Consider the following 26,406-nt stretch of genomic DNA (forward strand, 5'->3'; position numbering starts at 1 on the left):
ACTCTTTCAGGTTACTGGGTGGTTACTGCTGTTTAAGCAACATAAAAATCTCACCACCACCACAACCACCACCACCATCATCACCACCACCACCACCACCATCCTAACCCCCCACCTATGGCTACCATGGTTTCTGAAAAGAAGCTGACTCTTTAATTATTGACCATTCAGTGCACATGTCAAGTTCTCTCCTTCTGCTTTCAACATTTTCACGGTGCTTTGGTTTTTCTGTTTGATTATAGCATACCTTAGCGTGACTGTGCTTGAGATTCTCCAAACTGAGAGGCTCCCTCTTGGAGGGAGGAGGAAGGCACTTAACATGGGAGAAGGTAGCAAAGCTTACAAGGTTCAGGAAGTAAACAAATCTTCCTGGAAGCTCTTGAAGTTGCAGGACTCACAAAGCCCTGCCTCCAGCTTACAGGAGCAGCAGAAATGACTGGAAAGAAGACACTCTCCAACCAACCCCGGCCAGCTCCATGGACGCAGACTCCTTTAGCCATTGCTGTGCTGAAGTGGTCCCTCCAGGGGTGAGCTGTCTTCGAATCATTCACGTTCCTGTAAATAACTCCTCCCCCATAGTCCTGCAGAATCTGCCTCAATAAACCCAGTGACTCACTAGGGCAGACTTGGGTGGATTCATTTCTTTGGTCTGCTGTTGCTGTCCTATATGGGGTGACAGACATCTGTTCACGCCCCGCCCCCCATGTAATGATGACTAATTTCATTTGTCCTGTGGACTCCACTCTCTTTGCCTGCTCATCCATGTGACTGGAGCTCTCCAGTGCTTTATCCATGTCAGCCATTGTACTTTACAGCTTCAGGTTTCCTATTCAGTTTTTATAGCTTTCACTTGCTTGAATAATGGTCCATTCTTAGTCATCCACCATTCTCCTGAGCGCCTTGACCATGACCTCATGGAGCCTAGAGAAGAACGAAAGTGTGGTCCAGTAAATTCAACATCTGGACTTCCTTGAAATGGCTTATGTTGTTTTTCTTCTTTTCATGTTGAGAATCAGGTATTTGAATGTTTTAGTACAGTAATGCTGGAAATCTGATCTGTGCTCTCCCCAAGAATACCTGGCTTTATCTGTTAAGGGCCCCACCTATCTGTTCAAACTATTTCTGTGAAAGTTACAGGCCTGGTGTTATGGGCTCACTAAAGTCCCAGCTCTGTTGCCCTAACTGCCTGGAACTAATAAGAAAAGAGAAGAGAGGCAGCGCTCTGTCTCTCTAATTTCTTTGGGCAGATGCTGGTTCAGCCTGAGTGGGCTGAAACATGCTAGCCAGTCTTTATGCTATTCCCTGGGGTGTGCATCAGACTGGGAGGAATGCAGTTTCATTTAGAAGACATGGTTTAGTAGCTGCCCTGTCAGGAGACAATCACAACAGTAATACTGGGAGTGAGAAGCTAGTAACTGTGACACAAAACACCAAAATTCATCTCTCTCTCTCTCTCTCTCTCTCTCTCTCTCTCTCTCTCTCCCTCTTCCCTTCTTCTCCCACTCTTTTCCATGCACATGTGCATACATACATGGGAGCATGTGTGTCTATATATGTGTGTGTGTAGATTCTTAGTCAGGGTTTTACTGACCAATTCCCTGAGGTTCGTATTCTTCCTATTTCCTGTTCTACCACCATGTGGCTGGTTTTATTCTTTCTGTGCTTGCAAATGAATCTAGAGAGTTTTATTCTCTCCTTGGAAATATGTTATCATTACTCACCCAGAAAATCTTCAAGAAGAGTTCATTCAGCAACATCTTAGACCCTCCTCAATATCCTTGGTGTTGAAGATCCTACTGCGTAACAGTATTTCTGGAGAGATATGAATAAATATCTACTCATCCCAGACTGGGAAACAATGAGGAGGAATTTCACCAATGTCTAACTTGGTGATTCAATGAGTTTTATTGGGGTTACTTACAAGATTGTGGGTGTATTAGTTATTTTTATGTTACTCTGAAAAAATACCATGACCAAAGCAACTTGTAGAAAAAAGAGTTTATTGGGATTAGGGTTCTGGAGGGGAGTCCAGGATGGTGGAGCAGAGGCAGCAGGAACTACATACTAAGAGCAGAAGCGGAGAGCTTACATTGTGAACTATAAACAGGAAGCAGATTGGGGGAGCTCAAAATGGCACCAGTCTTTAAACTCTCAAAGCTCACGGTTACTTTCTCCAACAAGGTCACATCTTATACGTCTCCCCAATAGTATCACCAACTGGAGACCAAAAAAAAAAGAAGAGGAGGAGGAGGAAGAGAAGGAGGGGGAGGAGGAGGAGGAGGGGGAGGAGGAGGGGGGGGAGGAGGAGGAGGAGGAGGAAGAGGAGGAGGTGGAGGAGGAAGAGGAGGAGGTGGAGGAGGAAGAGGAGGAGGAGGAGGAGGAGGAAGAGGAGGAGGTGGAGGAGGAAGAGGAGGAGGAGGAGGAGGAAGAGGAGGAGGAGGAGGAGGAGGAAGAAGAAGAAGAAGAAGAAGAAGAAGAAGAAGAAGAAGAAGAAGAAGAAGAAGAAGAAGACGAAGAAGAAGAAGACAAAGAAGAAGAAGAAGAAGAAGAAGAAGAAGAAGAAGAAGAAGAAGAAGAAGAAGAAGAAGAAGAAGAAGAAGAAGAAGAAGAAGAAGAAGAAGAAGAAGAAGAAGTTGTTGTTTATTTGGGCTTGTGGTTTAGAGAATTAGAATCCTTATTGTGAAGTATAGGCAAGACTACAAAAACAGGAAACTAAGGGCTCACATCTTGAGCTGCAAGCAGGAAACAGAACATGTGAGATTACACATCTCCAGACTCTCAAAGCCTTTCCTCCAACAAAGCCGCACCGCCTAACTTTCCCTCAAATAGTGCCACCATCTAGGGACCAAGTATTCAAATGCCAGAGCCAACTGGGGATAGTCCCATCAAAACCACCACGATAGGTGAGACGTTCCTTGCAGAGACAGAAATGGTTCAAAGACAGGTGCAACAGCAACGCCCACCCCAATGTGAATGACAGCTCACCAAGGCCGGGAACCTATGCACAGCCTGCAGGTCGCTCCACAGCCGGAGCATGCGCTTTCCCGGAGCTCTGTTGATCTGAGACTCTTCCTGTACTTCCGCTGCCTCTGCCTCTTCCAGCCAGCTCTGTTCTGGGCTTCTGCCACATGGCTTGTCTCTTGGCGTGTCTCTCAGAAGTCCTTACGGCTCCTATAAGCTTGGGTGGAGGACTTGTGACTCTGTCAATATTCCAGGAATTTCTGAAGCCTTTGAGGTGTTTACTTCCCGAGTTCAATGAGTTTCCCTGCAAGGTGGGATGGAAGGAAAACATGGCAGTCAGGACCACGTGAGATTCAGCCAAAGAGCACACTTAGGCTGTTGGAGCAAAGACACAGGGTGTCTGCTGGCCAAGACCTGCTCTGTGGACACTACCGTGTCTGGATTTCACAACCACTGGAACAGTTTACGTCCCCTTGGAATGGAGGTGACCAGGTTGGTTGTCTAAAGGACTGCCAAGTTTATTCCCTGGCATAAAGAAATGAACAGCTGAGAACAACAGAAGTCCTAGCAGTGGAAAATTGGGGTGGGGGACAAATAAAGGCTTTATATTCCAGATGGGCAAAACCAAGGCTGAGCAGTCACCAAACAGATGCCTGCTTGGGTATTTTATGGGTCCCATCTAGGTACCTGTCCCTTTGCCTTCCTGCCAATTCCCACAGCCTTCTGGGAACAAGAAACAGTCATTTCTCAGAAAGCTTGCTTTTCTCATTCCTGTTTACCTCCATCCTTAGAACCGGGCTTCACTCTACCCGTCCCCCAGGCCAGACCTTAAGTGAAGCTGACCACACCGGAAATGTCTGTGCCTTCCCATCCCAAAGAGGCTGTATGATCTTGTGAGAGGCTCTCTGTAACTGGGCTCCATGACTGTGGTAGAAAGGTCTTATAGCCAGGGACCATCCAAGAGCCATCATGAACATCAACTAGCCAGGGAACAAGCAAGTGGCCAGGACCAGGGACATCCAGGATGAAATGGAGTGCGGGGATATAGGCTAGGTTTCATGGAACTTTTGATACAGATACATCTTTGCTAACTGATCAGAGAAGCCTCTTTACCATCTATGTTTGGTCTGTTGTTTTTACTTTCCCCAAGGTGTGTGTGTGTGTGTGTGTACGCGCGCATAAGCATGCACATGTATGTAGAAGCCATAGGTTGACATTTTCTCTCAATGTTTTGTTTTGTTTTGTTTTGTTTTGTGAAACAGAGCCTCTCACCAGGAGCTTAGCAATTCAGCTAGACCGTCTGGCCAGTGTTAGCAATAAGCTGAGAGGCACAAAGAAAGAAACCAGCAGCCCAACTGAAGTGCCTGGATGAGGTAAAACTTTACTCCTGATCAAGAGGGTGTGCTCCAAAGAGCAAAACACTCAGGGGCCAGAAGTGCACTTGGGCTTTATTCTAACTCGGGTGGTGACTATCCTCTCCCCATTGGCTGAGGTCCCATCTCCCAGTCTTATCTGATTGGCTAGTCCTAAAAGAATTGGCACACAGGAAATGAAGGGCAAGAGGTCAGCCCTCTAATCACAGGATGCAGCCAGGTCTTTGTGTAAACTAAGTTTTACTGAAGAGGTGGGGCCGTGAAAACGTTTGTATGAAAGTCTTACAAGGTGGGTGGGAGAGGGGGGGAGATGAAAAGATTTGAATTCCTGGTTGTAAATACAAGTTTTATAGAATTTCATGGAAAACAAACATATTTAATGTTTCTCTTTTTTTTTCGTTTCTTTATTTTATTTAGTGTACAGTTGAAGGGGGAAAATAGACTAGGCCACACTTGGGTAACACCTGTGGGTCCAGAGGAAGGGTCCTTTTTCTCCCTTAATGTTTCTTATACCAGTGACCCCCAGAGATCTGCCTGTCCTGTTCCAATCAAGCTGGAGTTGCAGATGCTGTTCCCAGCTCTTTAAACATTTTAGTAGTAGTCATAAAGTAGTAGTAGTAGTGATAGAGTGTATTGCGTGTGTGTATGTGCGAGTGTGCATGTGTATGAGTGTGTGTGAGCATGTGTGCGTGTGTGAGAGGGTGAGAGTGTGTGAACATATGTGTTTTTGAACAGGTATATGTGTGTCTTGTGTGAGCATGAGTATATGTGAGCATGTGTGTGTGAGCAGGTGTGTGTGAGCAGGTATGTGTGTGCATATGTGTGTGAGCAGGTATGTGTGTGAGAGAGGGTGAAAGTAAAAGAACAAAGAAAATTATAAATCAAGGCATTTTAAAAATGTATTGGTGGAAACGCCAGAGAGGCAGGTTTAGCCAACTGTAGAAACCTCAGCTTCAGGCTCTAGATCAGCAGTTCCCAGCTCAAGGTCCTTTTGGGGATCATGTATCCTGTATATCAGATATTTATATTATGATTCATAACTGTAGTGTAATTATGGTTATGAAGTAGCAAGAAACCCTTGAGGAAAGGGTCACAGCATTAGGAAGGTTGAGAACCACTTCTCTAGATCTTCCTGATAGCATTCTTGGCTCTTTGTTGGTGAAGAATAGAGCTTTGGCAAGTTACGTCTGTTACAGAGGTGGACTAGGAATACCTCTTTAGGAGGTTAGAGATAGCTCAGTCAAAAATGTAATAGACCTGTTCTAGACTTGTAATATTCCAAACTCCCCGCCATCAATGCTCACTACAGCAAGGATCTTACTGACTAGACTCTTTCTCACCAACCCTGAGGCCTTTGCTTTCTTCCGTGCCCCATATTTAAAACAACATGCCATCACGTGATTCAGTGGTTCACTTAACATCTTATTTCTTGGTGTTGGCTCATTGCTATCATGATTTCTCCTTCCAGGGGGCTGAATCCTAAGTCTAGTGGTGCCTGGGTCCATTCTTTCTGGAACATTAGAGTCTGGTATTTATAAACAAAACAGCAGAATGATTCTCCTCAGATCTAACACACACACACACACACACACACACACACACACACACACACACATACTTTCTATGTAGCTGTCTTTTCAGTGCCTCTCAGATCTCTCACTTGGAGAACCAGCAGACAGCCTAAAAGGCTGGCTGAGATACAGGGAACCCCAAACGGCAGCTGAGACCTGATGAACACTAAGGGTGAGTACTGCCCAGCGAGTGTGTCTCCAGTCTGTAATTAGTGTCGCACACCCGTTCTTATAAAGTTCCACGGATCTGTCAGGAAGAAAATCACAGTGGAGTAGCCCTGATTTAGGATGCCTAGGAGAGAGCGAGGAGACCTCGTTAACATAGGGTCAGTCCACGCCTAGGTGAACTTTTGACATAAACTGTCTGTCCATGTTTACCCAGGACACGCTGACCTCCTGAACTGGATAAACCACCTCAGGAAAGAGATCCAGGATTGGAAGAGTTTGTGAGACCAACATCCACCATCCCACCCACTCCCCACACACCCACATCCCCAAAGCCCGGTTTCCTGAGTCTGCCGGGTCCCTTTCCTACAAGGCAATGTGACCTCTACTACCCCAACCATACTTCTTGACAAAAGAGATACAACTGATGCCCCTAAACACACACACACACACACACACACACACACACACACACACACACAATTGAAACTGTACAATCAGCCAGGAGTCTATAAAGCTTAAAATTCATGTTCAATGTGTCTCCAACCTCCAAAGAAATGTAATTTTAGTATATGTGCTGCCGAAGCGAGCACAAGAAATGTAATTTTATCTACGTGAGCAAATGTGTGTTGGGAAGGGAAGGGCGTTTGTTAATTAACATAACCTCTCTTCCCACCTGCTCTTACAGCTGGCCTTGGCTGGTTTGTTTTCCCTCACAGCAGGGACCTTGTAGCCTTTGAACATGGCACACATATATGTTTAACAAAGTTACGCCATTTGGGTTGACCGTGCTTTTATCAGGGCCAGCTCTGTTCTAGCCTTGTTATCTCCCCCAGGTAGGTGTCCCAGGAGCTGACTCAGCTCCAGACTTAGCCTCTCTACGTCAGGGCCATCACTGACTAAAGGCCCATTGGCAGGGGCTCCCTCTGAGGAGCCTAGTATGTTTCCCGGGGAATGGGAAAATTTTTACTCCGAAGGTTTCTGGACCTCTCAAACACACAAAAGAAAAGAAAGCGAGGCTGGGCGAGTCACAGAGAGGAAGCCATTAAGGAAGGTTCTTCCCGTGGTTCCTGTTCCAGTTCTTGCCTTCAGGTTCCAACCTTGAGCTCCCACCCTAGATGATCGCTAACCTGCAAACAAAATGAATGCTCTCTCCCCCAAGTTGGTTTTGGGCAGCGTTTTACCACAGCATTAGAAAGCGAAGTAGGACAGGTTGCTGTAAGGGCTTCTTACTATTTGCAAGAGTGGCCTTTATACCCAGCCCTTGTGTGTACAGGAAAGAACACGCACCTCTCCCGTGTCTCTTCTCACAAAAAGTACTAGATCCTTTCCCTCAAGAGCTCATCTAACTGTAATCACCTCCCTGAGGCCCAGCCTCTTAAGGCTGACACACTGGGAGGTAAGGCTTCCAACATGAGTTTGGAAGAGATATAATTTAGTCCTTAGTAAGAATCCCAGGAATATGCCAGGACTAGTGAGACTCATTGTGGCCAGGCCCTTTGCCAAGGGCTCAACTGTTTCCTTCACAGCCTCTGTATCACCGCAGGCACAATTTTGGCCAGGATGGACTGTATAAACTTGGTGGGATCGCTTCTCGGCCTTTTGGCTAAGATCAAGTGTAAACTTGGTGGGCACACTGTGTGCTCACCTGGATCTATGCTAGAAGAGCCTCCAATGGGCAGTTTCTTTCGGTCCTTGGAGAAGGAGTTTATCAATTTCTTTTCCTGTGGTTGTGATAAACCACTCTAACAAAGTGGCTTATGGAAGTAAGGATTTTATACAATTGTATAAAATTGACAGCTCACAATTCCAGCTGTCAGTCCATCACTACAGGGACATTAAGGCAACAGGCACTTGAAGCAACTGATCAGAGTGCATTAGCAGTCAAAAGCAGAGAACAATAAATTTATGGGCACGTCCTGGTGCTAAGGATGCCTTCTCCAGTTGCATATAACCCAGTACCCCTTGCCTAGGGAATGGTGCCACCTACAGTGGTTGGGTCTTCTTACAAATCAAGACAACCCCCCACAGGCATGCCTACAAGGCCAATCTGAACTAGACCCTCATCGAGACTCCCTTCCCAGATGGTTCTAGATTCGATCACATTAACAATCAAACTAACCATCACCAGTAAGCAGCAGTAGGCATCTGTGAAAGAGAGGACAACATGAGCCAGTCCTGGGACTGACATAATGGGATGGGTCTTTAGGGAAGGACTGGTATAGAGGACATGATGTCCTTCGTGGTCACACAAGCACTAGGGAAAGCAGGAATGTTAAACACACAGGGTTGTCTCTTCGGTGGAAGAGTGTGTTTTCCCCTCAGTAGGCTTGGAATGGATACAGTTGTAAGTAATTTTTTTTAATTCACATCTTATGCCATTTATGTTCCCTGATGAAAGACACACACAGCCTTTATATTTTAGTACTCCTTAGCAGCACAGTAGCTAGGCAGATGTTTACCCTCCATGCTGTTAGAATCTGCCTCTTATCCATAACCCAAGTTATTACATACTATGTTTCATCTGGGCTGCTCTTAGCCCCAATTGGGCAGTTCTCTGAGCCACATTCTCTTGGCTCTTAGCCCACGGCAGCTCTCCTTTCTCCTTTATCCCACATGGCCTTCTCCATCCCATAGTGCCTCTCTCCCTTTCTGCTCCTTCCTGGTGGTCCCAAGCCTGGGAAACCTAAACCCTGCCTATGTCTCTTCTCCCCAGCTATTGGCCGCTGGCATCTTTATTTACCAATCAGAATTAACTGGGGTCAGGGTCCCTCAGACTCCAAATCTTGGAGGCCAGCACATAGCACGCCATTAAACAGTAAAAGACAAAACCTCAACAACGATTGATAGCTTGGTGACCTCTGTGCTACATAATGGGTTGGGTCTTCAGAAAAGGATCTCTGTAGAGGGCACAAGGCCACCCCTGAATCTTGCAGGTGATTATAGTTATCCCAGACTCTTCCTCTCTAGACCTTTACTTGAGTGTTGTCTCTCAGTCAATAAAACCCATCTCCACAGAGGAGGTCATAAGAACTTGGTTAAGAGTTTCAACTGTAAGCATGACTTAAGCTTTGTGCTACACACAGGATTGAGTTAATTCTCATCAGGAAACTTCTTTCCAAAATGGTGTTGTGCTTACATAGTCCTAAAATAAACCGCCAGGTGTCAGATGCTAGAAGTTGAAAGGAGTTCAGGTGCTGAGACGCACTGAGCCGTATTTCCTTCTTGCCTCTGTGGATTACTACTCTACAAACCCCCTGTTTGTAGACACCCCACAGATCAGAGCGTGAAGCACAGGACGGAGGGTCTAACGTAAGACAAGAATTATAATCCGAGACCTAGGAGCCTGAGCACCAACAGAGGGCTTTGGATTCCAACCAACACTGAGAGGGACAGGGGTCAGGTGTGATAGAGTGTTTCCACGGTGACAGCCAGGTAGGGACTGACTAGGAAGTAACCTTTGTCTTATGAGACTGGACATGGCATGCACAGGAGAGCATCAGGGGACCTGTAGATAAGGGATAAGGAAAGCAAATGGCCACATTTGGGTCCCAGAAGATGAATAGGGAAAAAGCAAGCACAGGAGACCTGAGGATATAGTTAGTATTGGGTGGGTTAGGGGGAGCAGGAGCCTGGGAGGAGAGAGGCTTCCTCCAACCAGGCGAGCAGGTTATAGAGCTGCTGGTTGGGAGGAAGTCTACTCAGGAAGAGGTACAGCTCTAGGACCTGTTAGGTTTGATAGGAAGCACCCAGCAATCAACTGTAATAGGCAGGCTGGACACACAGAAAAGTGCCCAGAGCTGTGCCCTCTGTGCCAAGGGTGGGCTTTAGTTGGTCCGTGGGTATGTCTAAGAACAGAGAAAGAAGCAGAAGGTCATGGGAAGGTCAAAAGTCAGTGGAGAGACCTCCAGAGGTCAGGAGGGGCTTATAGAAGGACATGAGATTTTGGAAGTCACAGCAAAGCTCAGATACAGGCAGGCACAGAGGCCCTCAAGGAACGCAGGCTCAGCACCGCCTCCCACATCATTTCCACGTCAGACTCACTAACCCTGGAGCTTCCTCGAGGATCTGGAGATAAAAGATCCTCACAAGAGCCAGAAGCACAAGGAAGGTAGGAAGTTGCTATCAGAGCCCAGACTCTCCAGGTGCAGCCTCTCTCCCCTCACGCTCTCACAGGGAGCCAAGGTCTCCCCTGTCACCTGCCGGGAGCAAAGGCCTTTCAGATGGCAAAGCCCTAAACAGAGAGGGTTACTGGCAGTGCAAGTGACAACCATCGGGCCACATACTAACATGGTTCATCCTTCTTCCAGCCCTTATTCAAAAATGTCCTTGAGGCTTCTCAAACACCTGCTTCAGCTAAAAATATGAGAAAACATGGTGTCTCTTAATGTAGTTAGGTGACATCAGCCAATCTTAGGCTTATTTCCTCATGGCATGACCCCTGACACCGCCACCACCACCTGATCACAGGGGACCTTAGAAGAACAGGCCAAGCTCTCTGTGGGTAGTCTGAAACATCCTATCTCTGCTGCTCTGTTCAACGCTCCAGTAAAACCATTTCTCAAAGGCAACATAACTCCATGTCTGTCTCCTCCAACGTCTTTCCTCCCTTAAGCCTAGCACTCAGAATCACTCGTGGTGTGTCTAACTCTCTCCCCATCAGCACACAGTGGGCTGGACTCTCGCCTCTGCCTACAGCTGAAGCCTCTTTGAGCAATTCCTTCCTGTAGCAGGAGCTTCCCTGAGTTTTGCCTCAGATAATGGTAGGTCTTGCTGTTCATGCTACCCAGGGTTTCTGTCATCTGTCATATGTCCTGGTGAGACCCAACCACACTACCCAGGATTACCTTCACCTGTCACAATGTCCCCACCAGCATCCATTAAGCCCTCCTCAGTCACCCAGGTGGAGTGCGCCCGGGTCATCCTTCCCACACCAGGCTGCCCCAGATACGCGCTTTTATTGTGTGGAGGAGAAAAGCACTCCTAAGCTATCCAAAGCCGCTGCTAAGTCTGAAGACCACCCCCGGTCTTGATGACTCATCAGACTTTGAAAACACAGCTGTGTTCATGATGTTGGTTCATCACAGTGGGAAAAACACAGGTCATATATCCCAGAGTCGGAGGATGGGCGTGGCCTCCAGAGGAGGGCAGGTACAAGCTTCTGGGTCTGCTTTCCAGCAGAGGATTATGGAACGTAACCTGGGGCCTCTGTCTGGACCAGATGTTTCCAGGGTCTCCATGTCTTGTCCAAATGAATTGAAGGAGCTCACACAAGTAACAAAGTAGCAAAAGGTTCTGTTCAAAGATAACATGAGCTGTGGAGGGGCTGCAAGAAGCCGTGGAGCCTGGGCAAGCATGGGACTCAAGTAACACCAGTCACTGCCTCGCGCTTCTATCATGGCTTCAGGAAGAGAAGAGGAGGTTGGTTACTATGAGTGAATGTGGATTTTCTTTTTTGGGGTGGGAGGGTGGAGGGGGACAGGTATTGGTTGGCAAATCTAGTCAAATTAGTAGGTTCCAGGTTCTGTGAGAAACTGACTCAAAGAGGGAAAAAATGTGGAAACCAATTGAGAAGGACCTCCTAATCTGTGGCCTCCCCCAGGCAGCATTCACACATGTACTCGCGTACACACACACACATACACACACCCTACATTAAATTGAATTTTTTATCCCCTGGTGTTAGGACTCCTGTGATGGAGGAGAGAGAGAGAGAGAGAGAGAGAGAGAGAGAGAGAGAGAGAGAGAGAGAGAGAGAGAGAGAGAGAGAGGAAAAAGAAGAAGAAGAAGAGAAGAAGAGGAGGAGGAAGAGGAGGAGGAGGAAGAAGAGGAAAAGGAAGAAAAGAAGGAAGGAAGGAGGGAGGGAGGGAGGGAGGAAGGAAGGAAGGAAGGAAGGAAGGAAGGAAGGAAGGAAAAGAAACTCTCCAAATGTCTCCTACCTAGAAGGATGGTGCTTGAGAGAGATGGTTGGCTGAGTGAGCTAAGGCCAGAAGCCAGGATAGCCTCTATGGTCCCTCAGGAGAAGGGAGGGGACTGAGGAGGAGAGATACAGCTGGCATACAGAATACCCTCGTAGGTTGATGACATTATTCAGGTGAAAGCAGACAAGATAAAACAAGACCTGTCATTAGATGAGAAGGAAGAGAGGCAGGGACAGAGGTTTTAGAAGGGAGGGAGAAGAGGAGAGGGGGCAGGAGTGAGGAGGAGGAGCTGTGAGAACGTGGTGGCAGATGTTAAGATTCTTCTCTATGCATAGATACAGGCTCTTATGAATATTTTTAAGGGATGGGTATGTACAGGATTCTGTACTGTCCAGGTGGGCAAATTATATCTTATCAATTGGATCAGAGGTTACTATGTGGTGTGTTATTTCATGTGGCGACTTTTTTTTCCTTTTCTCCATCTTTATTAAATTGGTTATTTATTATGTACATTTCAATTGTTATTCCCTTTCCCGGTTTCCAAGCAAACATCCCCCTAACCCCCCCCACTCCCCTTCTATATGGGTGTTCCCCTCTCCATCCTCCTCCCTTTACCACCCTCCCCACAACAATCCTGTTTCATGTGGCAACTTAATTCAAGAGAGTGTATGGTGGCAGGATGCATCAGGCCCACCACGGAATTGGGATGTGTGTGCCTGCCTTGGTAACAACCTACCAAGGCAACTGAGTGAATGGTTCTCGGACCGCCCGGGTCAGAGGGAGCCTGGGAGAGAAAGCGCAGAGCGGGAAACTGGTCACGACACATGCCTTTTTTTATTTTTACTGCAACATACCCTACTGGGACACAAAGGCTGAGGAAAGAGGACAGGCAAGCTGCCACTGTGCAGAACCCGTTCAGGATGGTGACAAGATGCAGTGTGACACAAGTTCTCAGATGACCAAATCAAATAATAGTGTGTAGGCACACAGCTGGAAAAGCCAGCGTGGCACCCACTACACAGGTCACCTTCCACCTGCCCTCCACATTCTCCACATTCAAAGCCCTGTCTCAAGAAGGCCCCAGCCCCTCCAGTAGGGATGTGAGGACTTCCCTGCATAAAGCTCATGTCTCCTTGGCACCTCTCTTTCCCTCCCTCCAAGCCTGGCATTTAGCCCTCCTGAGATGTTTATTCATCAGTAAAATGGACAGAATAATATCAGTCTAAATAATCAGAGTGTTATTTAGACTTATTTATTAATGCTGGCAATATACTCAGAATCCTCAAGATTACAGCAATAGATCACCGGGAAATATTATAGCGTTCTGTTACCATAGAGATGGTTTTGTTCTCCCAGCTCCTCCCCAGGGCCCCTCATTGAAGTACCAGGCACTGGAGATCTGGGGAGCCAAGCAATTCCAACTGGGGCATTAACACTAACAACGATGATAATTAAATTACACAGAGAGGAAGTCCATGAAATATGGATGGGAAAGGAATGGATTTGATTCATTTAGGCAAATGAGCATGTTTTCCCATTAGAAAAAAAGGCCTCGTTGGAGGCTATGGATGGCTCTGGGCAACACTAATTTCTTTAGACAAGGCACGGGCTCTGGTTCTGATATGAGCCTACATAAGGGGCAGGAGTGGGCAGAATCCAAACAACTTCCTCCCGCAAGCGCAGCGGCTGATCAGGTGCCTTCCTGCAGAAAGCCCCTCGTCTGCCTCTCATCCACACTGGTAGCAGCTCCTTCCATTTCTCTGTGTTTTTATGGAGCAAGGAGTATGTATGTGTACGTGTTTGTGGGTGTGTGAATGGAGGCCAGGGGTCAACATTAGTGTCTTCCTCTATCACTCTCCAGCTCTTTGATTGGCCAGAGTAGGAGATCATCCAGTCCCAGGGATCCCCCTGTCTCTGTACCCACTGCCCAGTGCAGGTCGCCATAGACAACTTTTACATCGGGGTCAGGAATCTGAACTCAGGGCTTCATGCTTCTGCGACAAACACTTGCCTCGCTCACAGAGGCAAAGAGGATGTTCCTCTGCCCATCTTGCTGAGGGACAAGAGCAGTGACACTGGTCAGCCCCAGGTTATAGCTGTAGTTCCAGGAGAGAAGGAATGAAGTCCAGTCCCTCTAGGTAAAACCTGCTGGAGGAATGGCTGCCCAGTCCTTTATGCGACAAGAATGCCATGTTTCAGGAGGGAAGAGGAAAGGTTCTCTGCGTGTCCTTGGCCATAAGACTTTCTGCCCTGTGGAGGCAAGCCAACCCCATACACATTGCCTCACCATGCAGAAGTGCTGAAGCTGATTTCACCTCCAAGCACTGTCCCATCCATTCCACAGTCTGCCTCTCTGAGCCAATCCAGAGCAGCTCTGTCCACCCCAAGCAGCCATGTCTGCCCCCTACCTCAGGGGTAAAGATTTAGGTCCTCGCCTACTTTTGCTCAAGGATGGGAATAAGCTCAGCCCAAAATAAAAACCCCTGCGTTCTCTGGAACTGTCGGTTGCCTCGAATGGGAGCTCCAGAGGAATCTAATCAACAAGAAGCCTCAGCTTTGAGCCAGGCACACATAGGTTAGTTAAAGGGATGTGATGCTTACCCAACAGCCTTAAGAAGAAAGGCATCCCTACAGCGCCACTCCTTCTAGGTCAAGTGTAGAGGAACCGGCATGCAGGCTGACTATGGACACCTATTACCCTCACTGGCTTACCAGGAGGAGGCTGACATGCCTTAGCTAGTTCCTTGTGGTCTAAGTCCCCAGTCTTTGAAAGGATCGCAAGAAATGTCCCTCCACTTTACTGTGGACCCCACAGTGGGCTTGGGGTGACAGGTAGCATAGCTCCTGTTTACTCCACAGGAGGCCTCCAGGCAGGGTTGGTTCCTGTCTTAGAGAGAAGACTCTATGGCTCTCAGTGAGCCCTTTGCCACTGATGCAGGGTGTCATGGGAGGTAGATTTTGTGCAGCCACTCCTAAGCATGTCGTTCACCATCCAAATGCAGAGTGTCTGCTGTAGTTTAGATTCTGAATGCCCCTCAGTAGCCCACACGCTTGATCCTCAACCTATGGCACTCACTACTCAGGAAAAAATGCAATCTTCTGCAAGGGGCCTAGAAGGAATGCAAATCTTTGGAGGGGATTTTAGGATCTGAGACGCTTCTGCCCATCTCTTGTCTCTCTGTCTCATCTCTGGCTCTGGCTCTGGCTCTGCTTCTCTCCCTCTCCCTCACCCCCTCTCTTTCTCTCTGTATGTGTGTTTGTGTGTCTGTCTGTCTGTCTCTTTCTGTCTCTGTTTCTCCCTCTCTCTGTGTGTATGTGTATGTGTGCCTCTGTGTCTCTGCCTCTCTGTGACTGTTTCTGTCTTGTCGTTCTCTGTCTCTCTGTCTCCCTCTCTCTTTCTCTCTCTCTGTATGTGTATGTGTGTCTGTCTCTGTCTGCCTCTTCCTTTGTGTCTCTGTGGGTGTATCTATTTGTCTTTCTGTGTGTGCATGTTTCTGTCTGTCTCTGTCTCTCTGTTTCTGTTTCTCTCTGTCTCTCTGTCTCTCTGTCTCTCTGTCTCTCTCTCTCTCTCTCTCTCTCTTCTCTGGTTCTATGGCTCTGTCCCTCTCTCTTCCTTCTTCCCTCTCTTCCTCTCTCCCTCTCTCCATTTTTCTCACAGTATTAGGTAACCGTCTGCCTCATTCCACACTTCCTCCATGAAGTGTTCTCTCTCCACAGCCCCCATAGCCACAAAGTCAGCTGAAGACAGACTAGAACAATGAGCCAAAAGTAGACCTTCCCTCCTTTTAATGTGACTATCTTCAGTGTTCTGTTATCGTAACAGAGCACTGACTAGCAGGCCCTTGAAGGAATTCCACCTATGTGTGTACATGTGTAAGGATAGACAGGATTCTGTCTGTTTCTGCTGTAACCCGTGGCTGTCCATCCAGGCATTATCACCCATACCTTCTTCTCCTGGTCAGAGTTAGTTACCTGCTGTTAGCCAGGAAGTTAGCTCTAGGATGTATCAACCATCAAGTCACAAATGACAGGACATAAGGAACAATGAGTAGGCTAGTTTGTGCCCCAAAACAAGGCATAGAGAACCTTGCTCTCTGGGTCAGATTAAGGCAGCTTTGAGACTCCTGCTGTAGAAGAGCATTCACAGAGGCCTGTTACCCTTTCTCCTGGTAAGCCTTTCAACTTTAGGAGTACTTAAATCCCTGGACACACTCTTGCCTCTTATACATCTACTTTAACAGATTGAATTCTGGGTAAAGTAGGCTTCTGAGGAAAAGGGTGCCCCTTCCCTGGGAATTCCCCTTGGGTGTAAGGGTGCATGGGAAGAGGGATACATAAGCTCTGTGCCCCTTCAGGATCTGGGCTAGTTGCTTTGCTCAACTGCTATTTCTAAAGAACATTTTTTCTTCCTTGCTTCTTCTAAACTCTTAACTGCCTGTCTTGCCATCATGTTTGTTCTGGAATCTTCTTTTCCAAAGCACAAAAACCAAGACTGTTGTTGAGGTCACAATCTGAGGAAACTGAAAACAGTCCATAACCCCATGTTCTTCCTCTGGAGTCTATTGAGTTCATCTAGGAGACTAGGAGCAGCATCTAGTCAAAATATCCCTTAGGAAACTAAGGCTAGGTCATATCAACTGGACAACTTTAGACAGCATCAAGACCTTCTGGAAAGAAGGATACAGCACATTTCCCTCTATGTGACCAGAACAAACTACTCCTAAGTTCCTAGAGGCAATGTGTTGAATTATCCAAGCTGGGAGGTAGGAGATATGACTCAGTGAGTTCGATACCCAGCACTGCTAAAATTATTACCAATAATACAGAAAGGTTCATTATGTCATAGAAATGAAAACAAATTAATTGTAATGAAATTATAAGTCATAAAGCTAAAAAGGGACCCAGGTCTCTCTGACCTGCATATTAACAGGCTTATGCAAAAATAGAGCCCTTCCCCAAGAGCCATCTGGTCTACCACAAATCAACTTATGAGGTCCCAAAGAACATCATTTTCCTGGGAAGTAAACATCTGTGTGTGACTATGGCATGCAGAATGACTAAAAAAAAATCTTCTCATGGTGAGACCTGTGTCCTCTCCCACTGTATAGTGGTTTCCTCCTAACTTATGTGCTCAGGAAGGGAGGAAGAAACCTCCTGAGACTGAACCACACTCCATGCCTGAGAAAGTTGAAACTTAGAAGGTTTACAAGCCCACTACTACCCTGTCTACCTTCAACCCACAGGGTTATGGCAGGAACAAAGAACTGCTGGAGTTGGAAGACCCAGTAGCTGAGCTGCCTGGGGAAGAGTCTCCTCCCTGTCAAGTTGCCTGAAAGTCCTTCAGAGAGCTCCAGGATTACAGCATTGGTAAATGGTCACCCATATTGAGTGGGCTTTTTCAGTGATGTGGCTACCTTGGAGTTATCCATGATTCCATAAGTAACCCATAAACTCCCTGGTTCACCCGCTCTTCTACAATCAGTTCTTTAGTCTGTCATGGGTTCACTATCTGGGGCAAGCAAACATGTAAGTTATCTTTCCAGGAATTCCAGGCTCAGAGCCTTGGACAAACTTACCCCATTTCTAGTTTGTCCTCTCTGCTTGGTGCTTATGGCTTCTCGGTTTGCCACTCTAGCCATGTGCTGACAATGCCTCCCTCACTGTTATGGACTCTCCTTTTGAAACCATGAACCCAAATAAACTCTTTCTTCCACAGTGTTTTAATCACAGCAACAAAAAGTAATGGATATACCCTGTCTCTGCCCTGCAAGCATTAGAATTACAGACAGGCCAATATGCTCACTTAACATTTATGTCAATCCTGGAGATCTGAACTCTGACCTTCACACTTGCCAGGTAAATACTATACCCAGTCATTATCCCAGCCCACCTCCTCCCTTAAATTTGACTGTCTCAGGTATTTGTCACAGCAATGGCAGCCTAACACCCCACCAGCCATAGAATGAGTACCTTACCCGGTAGATCTTACTATTGATGGTCCTGCAGAGACACGAATGAGTTGTTGAGTAGATATCACAGTGTATTCTCTTTGTGGCATCCTAATGTGACCATTCCTGACTGACAGTGCCAACCTCAAGGCAATCTTACCTACCAGGACACTGGCCCTGGGGCCTCTCACAGGGACTACAAGAACCTCAGGATGAGTCTAGAGGAGGCAAAGCAGTAATCTAGTCCAGTCCCTTTGTCTAGCTTCAGACCTGGCATGGTACCCTGAATGATCAGGGAGCTACACCACCCCGTCTGTCTCCAAGGACTTTTTGATATACACCTGGGCTGGCCCCAAGTCTACCTCTACTCACCTCTGCAATTTCTTTACTCTGTGGACTCAGACACATCAGGTTCCCACGAGCTCCCTGCCAGGAGCCCCTTGACCAGGTACTGGGCATGGTGTTCCTATACCTTGATGATTCTTCAAGGACGCTCCTCCTCTGGGAATCCCATACTACCTCTCTTGAGCCCTCTCACCTCCAGACTTCCTTAGTTCCCTCATGCGCTTCACCAATCAACACACAGCAGACTGGGCAATAGCTGCTTGTTAACAATGTCCCACGTAGATGGTGTCTCCAAATGGCTAATCTGGTGCATCTTACATCCTCTGTCTCCAGAAACCCACTGTCATGGCCTCTAGAAAGTATCTGGGGACAGAACCAATCCCTCTTTGCCCATCCCCGGCAAAGTGTTTGCTTTCTGTTTGAGAGCGCTACAGATCCATTTCCCTGACAGTGACGGGAATGGGTATTGTCAGCCTCAAGAGAACACATTATGAAGGACTCCAGGCCAGCTTTAAAAGGAGGAAATCAATATGTTCTTCCCGGCAGTGTCTGCTCCCTCACCTGACCTCTCTGCTCAGCCCAGCTGCTCTCAAAGCCTACATGCTGGTCTCTTATGCTCCTTCCTTCCCAGAAGGGGTGGGGCCTTTCTTGGAACATCACTGTAGCCTCAGACAAACCATCTTATCTTCCTGGGGAAACACCAGAGCAGGTAGCCCACATCGTTCAGGGAGAACCAAGATGTCCTTCCCCAAGGGTCTGTGTTCAGATGCCTTGCAGGACCCTGTCCAGAGTGTCCAACCCATGGCCCACAGGCTGCACACAGCCCAGCATAGCTGTGAAGGAAGCCCTCAACCAATATTTTAAACCTACTTAAAATATTATGGTGCGTGGGTCACAAGATAACTCACAGAGAGACACTTGCTGCAAACCCAACACCCGAAACTGAAGAACTAAGAGCTAGTCAGGTCCCTGATGGCAGACAGAAATCAAAAGAGCCACAAATAGATGGGCGAAAATGGTACACTTCTGCCTTCCTCCTCTTCCTAATCTGAGACAAAGGTCTAGCAGGCTTTCATTCCTGCCTGCAGCTATCCTGACACTCTCCCACTTCAGGCTGATGAGTCCAGGCCAGTCCTAAATTAAGAGCAGGGGGCCCATCCAAAGGGGAAAGGACTAGCCTCTTCTTTGCTCTGCAGGGAGTCTTCCCTCTGTGTGCCCTGTTCTGTGTGTGAGGTACCTGTTTTGCTGCCCACTGTGAAAGATTATTTTTCCCACCATTTAGCCCGTTAATAGGCTAGAATGAATCGCCTAGATGATGAGAGTTGGATCCCCAGAACACACTTGGTGGAAGTGTGGAACTGATTTTCACAAACTGTCCTCTGATACAAATGCGCGCACACACACGCACACACACACACACACACTCACACACACATATACATTCTCACACACATATACATATACACACATATAAACATGTATACACACGCTATATAAATGTAAAAACAAATTTAAGTATTATCATGTGGCTGGGGAGATAGATGGTAGATGGTTCAGGAGTATTTGCCATCCAGCCATGAGAACCTGGCTCAAGAGAGGGATAAACAAGTGCTACTGGGGGCTCAACCAGCCTGACTGAGTCAGCTTCAGTGTCAGTGAGGGAACATGTCACCAAAATATAAGGCAGAGAATGAGAAAGGCACCTGACTTTAATTCCTACATGTGCACACACACTAAAACATATGTGCACCATACACACACACACACACACACACACACACACACATATCATAACTTCACTGTTCAATTGTTAAACGAGAACTTTGTAGATGATGACATCATGTCACAATATCAAAGCGTGGGCCCACCTGAGGTCCTACTTTGCTTCCTGTCATGTGTTAAAACACAGACCAAAAGCAACTCAGAAAACATGGGTCATAGTTCACTACTGGGGGACTCTCAGGCAGGAATCTGGAAACCAAAACTGATAAAGAGATCACAGAGGAACACTGCTTACTGGCTTGTTTGGGGGTTCATGTTTGCCCACCACTCTTCTATTGCCCAGGCCCACTGCCCAGGGCAGCATTGCCCACAGTGAGGTGGACTATCCTACATTAATTCTCGATTAAGAAAATCCTCCCAGTCATGGTCACAGGTTAATCCAAACAAGGAAACTCTTCAGTTGACACTTCTATTCTCAAAGGCGTCAAGGTGACAACTGACTCTATGACAGGAGCTTGAACCGCACCGTAAGTATGCCAGAGCCTGCATAGCATGTGCACGCTACTTGAAAACCTCACAGGGACACCAAGAGACCACTTCTGGCATCGACCCTCAGATTTCCACTTAACAAAAAGTCTCCAAATGAAGCTGCCCCCAGAGACACTCTCCTCCTTGATGGCACCATCTGCTTGCTCAGGGATTTATCCTGCCAGAAATCCTGCAGCAGCATAGACCCAGAGCCATACGGCTGCCAGAGTAACCGCCCAGCTGTCACCTGCCAGCTATAGGAACCTAGACAAGCGCCTTAACATTTCCAAGCCTCTGCTCCTTCACCTTTGAAACAGGCCTAATCCACCTGCCTACAAATAAGAAGGTCCCGCTGCCCAGAAAGGCTCGCCCTGGCTGGAACTGCAAGAGTAAAGCAGTTGCCCACCCCACCCGCCATGGCTCCATCCTCCTCCATCTAGCCATCACAGAGGGCAAGACCCTTCACCTAACACTGTCAGTGTCTTGCTTCCCCCCAAGAACAACCTCTCCAAAGCCATCAGGATCCATGGGGAAAACAGTGTTAGAGCTGGGCATACAGCTCTGGGGTAAAGCACTTTCCCATTGTGAAGGAAGCCTTTGGTTTGATCCCCGGCACAACAAAACTGCACATAGTGGTACATGCCTATAATCCTAGCATTCAGGAGAGGAACACAGGGGTATCATCTCTAGCTGTGTAGTGAGGTCAAGGCCAGCCTTGGCTACATGAGACCCTGTCAAGAAGGAAGAAAGATAGAAAGGATGGGTAGCGGAGGAAGGAAAAAAGAAAGGGAGGGAGGAGAGGGGGAGAGAGAGACAGGTCCCAGAATCCCAGCCTGGCAGAACTGGTTTGCCTATGCTGCTCTCTCTCTCTCTCTCTCTCTCTCTCTCTCTCTCTCTCTCTCTCTCTCTCTTTCTCTCTCTCTCTTTTTCTTTGTCATTATTGTTTATGGGTTGGGGGGGTGTCTATGTATGACACCTTATACAAAGTCTTGCTATGAAGTCCAGGCTAGCCTAAAATTTGTAATCCTTTTGGTTCACTTTTCCTAGATGGAATTACAGTGTATAACAAGAAGCTCAGTTACAACTTCTGATTTTTTTTGGAGGGGGGGGCTGAATCATGGTGTGTGTGTGTGTGTGTGTGTGTGTGTGTGTGTGTGTTTATTCATGTGTGTGCATGTGCATGCATGATGTAGGTGTTCGTGTATGATACTTGCATGTTTGTGTTAGTGAGTGCACATGTGTATACACTTGTGCCAGTGTGCAAGTGTCCATGTCTGTGTGCATGTATGTATGCATGCATGTGTGTGCATGACATTGGCATGTTTGTGCTAGTTACTGCACATGTGTATAAGTGTGTGTGTATAAGTGTGTGTGTGTGTGTGTGTGTGTGTGTGTGTGTGTGTGTATGCCTGTTTGCAGGAACCTGTGGAGGCCAAAAGAGGGAGTTAGATCCCTGGGGCTGGAGTTATAGACAGTTGGGAACATCCCAATATGGGCACTAAGAACTGGAGTCTGGACCTCTGCAAGAGCAGCAAGTGCTCTTAGCCACTGAGCCATCTCTCGAGCCTCAACATAGCTTACTTTCTGAGACAGTCTCTCTCACTAAACCTGGACTCATTGATTTGGCTCATCTGGCTGGCCAATGAGCCCTGGCCATCCCCTTGCCTCTGTCCATCCTGTGCTGCAGTTACAAGAGCTCGCCACCATGCCTGGCATTTTTACACGGGCTCTGTGGATTAAACTTGGGGTTTGCAAAGCAAGTGCTTTATCAAGTAAGCCATTGATCTCCTGCAATGGGGTGATCTGTCCTGCAGCCTGCTCTTTGTCCAGCCGTTCCTTAGTAACTTCAGACAATTGGTTCCAGGCATCTCTACAGTTAACAACATCCTTGGGTGCTCAAGGGCTCACGTATGAAAAACATACATACCCCCGGTGCTTTAAATAATCCCTCCTCCGCTGCTTATGACACCTGATACAATACAAACACCGGTCTATTTAGGGGTTGTGAGGGCAGGGATCTATACATGTTTGACACTGGCATAATTATTCCTCACCTATCTTCCATCAGAGAAATGCTAACAGATGCTAAACCCACAGACACGGGTACCCAAGTGTGTCAGGTTTTGTTACAACTGTTTTTTGTCTCGTCAATTCATGCTTGGTAAAACCTTTTGATGACTGTGCCCCGCCCCCAGGGCAATGACTGACCTGTCTCTTTTCGGCCTGGGAGTTCAGCACAAGCTATGTCTGGACATGCTGTCTCTGGGAGGCTTATAGACCAGGATGAATGAATTCAGTGACACCCACACATGCCAATATGACAAGGACATCCCATTTCCTCTTCCTCTTTACAACAGTCATCTCTAATAACAAATAGATTTCAGCCTTGGAGCTGGCCTTCTACCGGATGATCTGAGTTTGACCCCTGGGACCCAGATGGTGGAAGGAGAGAATCTACACCCTCAAGTTGTCCTATGACAGTCACATCCCTGCCGAGCTATATGTATATGTGTGTGTGTGTGTGTGTGTGTGTGTGTGTGTGTGTGCCAGTACAGCACACAGCATGTGTGCACGCTCATACACACACACACACACACACACACATAAAATTTTTAAGAGGAAAAAAGGAATTTAAAATAAAGACAGTCATTGTTTTTTGTTGTTCGTTTATTGTTTTGTTTTAAACATAACTTCTGTTCACTTGTTCATTTACAAACCAAAATTGCAAGCACAGGGTATGAATTTGTAGCCTACTTTTTTCATACCCTTGTGTCTTGGGCAAGCATTTTCTCTCACACATTCAGAAAACTGTTAACCGGCCTTCATACTTTAGTTAGCCACTCTTCTAAAGTGCTCTAAGTGGTTGCTGTTTGACACCTGCATAAACGAAGCCTCAAGGTTTCCCTCAGGAATTACACCTGTATATCTGAGGGTGACTCACCTTGCACAAGGTCCATATTGGCCCTTTCAGGTTCTTGATGACTTCCTGCAGCAAACTTTCCCTGAATGCTCCAGGCTTGCTTTATGTCCCACCTTCACATGTCTTATCTGGACAGTTTTCAGATGTCTCAGACAGGCGGGGCCAACTGCTGGGGCCCGGTTAGAAAGATGCATGTCAAACACACCAAAGAAGACAGGACAGACAGGTAAAAACCAGGAGAGTTAAGAATGATGGACAGAGAAAACCAAAACCACAAGGACAAAGAGAATGCTTCGAAAGACAAGAAGGCCAGGTTCTGGCTGCTGGAACCCACTATTCCCATCCCACAATGACTCACTGGACCTCTTCACACAGTCTAGCCTATACTCCATAAAGGCAGACACTTCCCCAGAATGGCTCCTTAGGTATCTGATGGAAATGAAGCCACTCCTGCTTTGGATCCAGGTAGCCCTTCCGTGCTCTGGAAAGGAACCTCCTCCCTGAATGCAGACGTAGGAGCAGCTGCTTTGATAGGCACCAGTGCGTGTGGCTCAGGTCAAGGTAGTGTTCTGGGCCCTGAGAGATGGGGTTCTTGTGTCTCCCATCTCTGCCCCTCTGCTGCCCCTGCCTAGCTGCCATCGGTTGACTATACTGCTCTGCATTTTCTTCTCATGCCTCTCTATTGGCCGCCTCAGCTGCCCATCTATTTTCTATCATCTAACATCCCCATCCCAGACAAGCCCTGACTATACCAATCTACAGCAGGAAGAACATAGGTGAGCAACATGGTCATAGTGGGGCACCTGAAAGGCCCAGGACTCAGGGGCACAAGTATTTACAAATGGGAAGAACAGGGCCATACAGGACTATCTACTATGCCACAGCTCTATGACAGCAAGGAATCCTAAACTCAGGGGCCTTGGCCACCCAGGTCATTGCCAGAGTAGGAAAGACAAAGGGAGCAGATGTCATTCAACAATGAGGAGCTGGGGAGATGGCTCCATGGGTAAACACACTTTCCACACAAGCCCGATGACCTGAGTTTGATCCCCAGAACCCATGTAAAGGTGGGAGGAGAGAACCAGCTCCACAAAGTTGTCCTCTGACCTACACACATACGCTCCCACATCTATCACACACATAACCAATAGTCAACAATAATATGGACCAATTGGTAAAGTTCTTGCCTTGCAAGCACGAGGCCCTATCTTAGTTAGGGCTTTACTGCTGTGAAGAGACACCATGACCAAGGCAACTCTTATAAGGACAACATTTAATTGGGGCTGGCTTACAGGTTCAGAGGTTCAGTCCATTATCATCAAGGCAGGAACATGGCAGCATCCAGACAGGCATGGTGCAGGAGGAGTTGAGAGTTCTACATCTTCACCCAAAGGCAGACAGGAGAAGACTGACTTCCAGGCAGCTGGGATGAGGGTCTTAAAGGCCATACCCACAGCAACATACCTACTCCAATGAGGTCACACCTACTCCAACAGGACCACACCTTCTAATAGTGCCACTCCCTGGGACAAGCATATTCAAACCACCACAGTCCCCACATTCAATTCCCAGAACCTATGTTTTGAAAAGAGGGCTGTTGTAATCACAGTCCTATGGAGGTAGAAGCAGGCAGATTCTAGAGGCTCACTGGCCAGCAAGCTTATCCTATTTGATGAGTTCTAGGTCATTGGGAGACCCTTGTCTCTAAAAACACAAGGTGGTGAATAGAGTCTGAGGAATGACAGCCAAGTTCATCCTCTAGCTTCCACATGCATTCATGCATATGTATAATGTATTATGGATATATATGCATACGTGCATGCTTATACACACACACACACTCACAGTACAAAAAAAAAACAACCAAACCAAAGCCACCTTGGCCCACACGCCTGCATCTAACCAAGGTCACTGCTGGAAGGCTGGGGGAGAGGGTCATTGTAGCTATCACCCATCCCCACTACCCATCTACAGCCCGGCCAATAAAATAGTTTTATCATTTTGATAAATGGAGTAATGTCATTCACTGCCCATCGGACCCACAGCAGCTGCCAGACATCTCTGTAGATATTCCTCGCTGGCCCAGAGGTCACTGGAGGAAGGCCAGTACATCGTCAGCCCATAACACATCTCTGCCAGATCCCTAGAAGTCATCCTATTGTGGCGCTGGATGGGTCCCAGGATGCCGCGGAGCCACTGTGGATGCAGCCCAGGCCCTCCCTCCTCTGTCCTCAGCTGCCTTCTTCCTCTTCCCAGAAGCCTTTATCCTCTGCCAATCTCTCACGGTCATGATCTCTAGGTCACTGAGCCAAACAAGAGCAGTGACTCAACCCAACTACGCATAGTCACGTGACTAAACAATGGCTCCTCGGGCTTTGAACCGGAAGTATTGGACAGAGATGTGGTGAGTCCTTTCCAATAAGACTGCCCTCCAGAAGTAACGAAGTCTCAGGGGACACGAAGGGCTTTGGCCCGGGTAGAGCGTGGCTCTGGGCTGCTATAGAGGGAACGAGCATCATGTGCTCTTTATGCTTACTGAACGCAGACTCTGGGAGTGAGGAGAGCCTACCTTGGCCTAGACTTCAGCAGGCTTCAAATCCAAAACTCTCTGTTCCAAGGTAGCTTCCCTCCTAAGTCTGGGAGAAGAAAAAAAAAGCAGATAACGATAAAAACATTGCTTCCTTTCGAACAGATGCCACTTTTGTTTATCTGTTGTGGTTTGCCCTGGAGTTATCTGTATTTTGATGCTAATTCCACTGCCCCAAGGATGGCTGCCTAGTCACTACTCAGGACTCAGGTGGCTTCACCAGAACCTTCTCCCCATTTAATTTGTAAAATACAGGTGAAGGCCAGTACAGGGTAGAACGAGGCCTATCATTGGATGAGAAGGCAGGATGGGGCTGGAGGAAAAGTTTAAGGGAAGAGGAGGAGAGGGGAGGAGGGGGAGAGTAG

General features: G+C 47.4%; 2 long non-coding RNA genes across 2 annotated transcripts in view; one reads left to right on the forward strand and one right to left on the reverse strand.

The window, feature by feature from the left end:
* Positions 1-1,983: 1,983 nt before the first annotated feature.
* LOC120094664 (uncharacterized) overlaps positions 1,984-26,406 on the reverse strand; it is a 46,560-nt gene continuing 22,137 nt past the window's right edge. The window contains exons 3-5 of the long non-coding RNA XR_005489095.2: positions 26,024-26,090; positions 2,986-3,265; positions 1,984-2,217 (exon numbers count right to left, since the gene is read on the reverse strand). This is a non-coding gene — a long non-coding RNA (uncharacterized LOC120094664). The remainder of the gene's footprint in view (positions 2,218-2,985; positions 3,266-26,023; positions 26,091-26,406) is intronic.
* On the forward strand, positions 11,189-17,717 carry LOC120094665 (uncharacterized). The gene is made up of 2 exons (XR_005489096.1): positions 11,189-11,491; positions 17,235-17,717. It is a non-coding gene; the product is annotated as an uncharacterized LOC120094665 (long non-coding RNA).

The sequence above is a fragment of the Rattus norvegicus genome, chromosome 9 (assembly GCF_036323735.1).
Source record: "Rattus norvegicus strain BN/NHsdMcwi chromosome 9, GRCr8, whole genome shotgun sequence".
Lineage (NCBI taxonomy): Eukaryota > Metazoa > Chordata > Mammalia > Rodentia > Muridae > Rattus > Rattus norvegicus.